Below are 3,019 nucleotides of genomic sequence, written 5' to 3' on the forward strand. Positions count from 1 at the left end.
TTCTCGAGGCTTAGACTTTCCATTCTTGCCAATCACCATTTCCGCGACAGGAGTAGTCTTTGGTTTCTTCGAAGGATGAACAACTTGAAACCCGGCTTCTTCTTCTCCCTCTGTCAGGTGCTTCTCTTTCTCTTTCTCTGCCTCGCGCACCTTGTAGTCAACGGGCTCGCGCTTCCTCAGTCTCTCGCACTCTTCCGGAGTAGTAGCCTTTATCCATCTCAGATAAGAATCCGACACCCACAAGGCATTGGCAGAGAAATTCAAGAACCACATGTTTCTTTGGGCTCATTTAATGGCCCACTCTCTTCGGCTCTCTGTAGTAAGCGCCATAGCAGTCTGCGGGACGGTATCAAGCCTCGGGATCGTCTGCTTTAGCCCAACTTGTCTCATCATCCTTTCCGGGAAGATGCACACCATAAACTCCAATCCAGGAATGCGCACGGACATAGTGGGATCCAAAGAAGACACTCCAGTGACGGATTTGAGGTGCCACCACGGTACGACCCACCTAATCAACGGGCCATCGTCGCTCTTCAGCTTGTTCTTCCAGTAATCACAGACCCGAGTGAAGTCCACCATGTACAACCTCGTCCTCATCGCAATCGAGCGGGCATGATAGGAAAGCACATGAACTGGGGGCTCGATTGATAAGCCAAACCTACCAAAAGCGGGTATTAGACATAAAAAAAAAAACGTCTTTTACCTGCAGAAGGACGGGGCTTCCCAAATACGGTAGATCGCGGTTGGATTTCCTACTATCCAAGCCCAAAATAATCTCTCCTAAGCATAAGCAAGCTGGGCTCCTGCGCAGCTCCATCTGCTCAACAAGGCCCAGAAGACGGGGACCACCTCTCAAGTCTTCATCAACATGCCCTTGGAAGACATACACATGCAACAAGCAAAAGCCGAATGCCCTCCGCCTAGCAACATGAGCAACGGTGGGGTCGGCCCTGTTGATGAATCGATCTATGAAGTCCAGCATCCTAACGCCTTTCGAGGTAACTAGACGATCCACCTCAAGTCTAGTCAATCCAAGCAAGTCTCTAAATTTGCTCTTGTACTCTTGCGAAGTAGAAGGAATGGCAGGCAAATGTTCGGGATCCCACCCACCAATAGCAACAATTTCTTCAGGAAATGGGCAAATATCACCTCCAGGGAACGCAAAAATATGGTAATTCGGGTCCCAATAGTCAAGGCAAGCATCCAAGAACGGTTTAACAACCTTGATGAGTTTTAAACTCAACAAAGACCCAAAATTATAAGCACTCATATCATGCTTCTCCATATTCGAAAATTCGTTGGTCCATTCCTTCAAGCGGATCTCCAAAGTATTCATGACGAAAGAATTTATTTTGAGAATTTTATGTAATTAGACGAAGAAGAGACAGAAGAATTATGTGAATAAAAGCTCCATCGACGTCTCTATTTATACTAATTTCTGTTTCCAAAAATCCCTCAGCGCAGAACACCTTGGGAACAAAGCGCAAGACTGCCTGCTGCGCCTCTTCAAAGGGACGCACTCATGCTTTGCGCCTCTTCCTCGCCTTCACTTCGTGATTTCCGCGTTGGATCTTTCCTAATTCCATGACAAATAATTTCCTATTCCTACGGGTTATTATTTTGGTAAATACGAGAAGATTACCATGTTTCAGGTTTCCTAATTTCGCGGGCACGCATTTCGAGGCGACATCGACATTTTTGCCATTTTATCACACTTGTATATTTTCATTTTAGGAAGTAATTTTCATTTTAATTCATCATTTTAGAGAATAATTTTCGTTTTAATATTTCTCATTTAATTCATTTATTTTACCAAATCTCAACATTTCTATATTAATTTCAATTTCTTAATTTCATTTCTACATTTCTAACTTATAGATTTCTTTTTCTTTTTCTTTTTTTTTAGGGGGTAACCCTCCCTACCGTCCGGTCATTTCCGGCAAAATTTTTGCATTTTTTTGTATTCTTTTGAGTCACTCGTTTTGCGCTAATTAAGGCCATATGTATATATAAATGTATGCTTTGCGTGTTTTCTATGTAAATTTCGGCAGCATGACGGCGTAAACCGTCATCTACCAAACCTGTTCAAAACTAACTTACAGATACAAGCAACACAACCCTGCAGCAAAGGCACTCAGGCCGTCGTATATACACCAAACAAAGGAAATGTACAACAAACTGGGGGCCGAGCCCCAAACAAAGTCCAAAAATGTTCAAAATCAGTGTCCAAATGTACAAAATACGGCAAAAAGCTACACAAAACTACTGCTGGGCGCCCTCCAACTCTGCAACTCTCGCCGCAAGAACGGCGATCTCGGCGTCCTGAACCTCGAGCTCCCTCAACAAGCGAGCTGTCTCCTCCCGAGATCAGGTCAACTCTCGCTCCAAACTCGCGGTCACCCCCGTAAACAATAAATTGGCTCATGTCAATCGATTCAAGCAAAATCGAAAAATCAAAAATCAAAAATGAAATAGGCATAAGGTTCATACCTGACAACCTCGACCGCCGACAAGTGCCTCGACGATAGTAGCTCGCAGCCGGTTGGCCACCCTCCACAACGCCACAAACCGAGACGGCGCAACCTGCATTTTCAAAAAGAAATTCTCAACAATTGAACAAACTCAATCAAATGTGTTCTTACACAAAAGTTATACAAGTTAGAGGCTCACCCTCCGAATCAGATGCTGCCAATCGTCCAGGCCAGCATCCGTTACAGCTACGTCAAAGTCACGCAGCTCGGAGATCGTCGTCCTCCCGGTCGCGTCAGTGTACTCGAGGGTCTCAGGGTACTCTGGGGGCTCGATGCCTGCCGCCTCGACCTCCTACAAAGACAAATGGTTCTCATTAATCGATGATCTTTCATCATAAATCTCAAAATCAAATCAAGAGGAAAAATAAAAGATGCTCATCACTACCGGCCAGTACGCCAACCTCCCGTAGAGGAACGCCGAGTAGTCCACGCCAGGCAGAAGGAGGGCGTCACCACTGGCACCGGCCAAGTTTGCCTCCCTCTCAGCC

The sequence above is a fragment of the Silene latifolia genome, chromosome 11 (genome assembly GCF_048544455.1).
Source record: "Silene latifolia isolate original U9 population chromosome 11, ASM4854445v1, whole genome shotgun sequence".
In the NCBI taxonomy this organism is placed as follows: Eukaryota; Viridiplantae; Streptophyta; class Magnoliopsida; order Caryophyllales; family Caryophyllaceae; genus Silene; species Silene latifolia.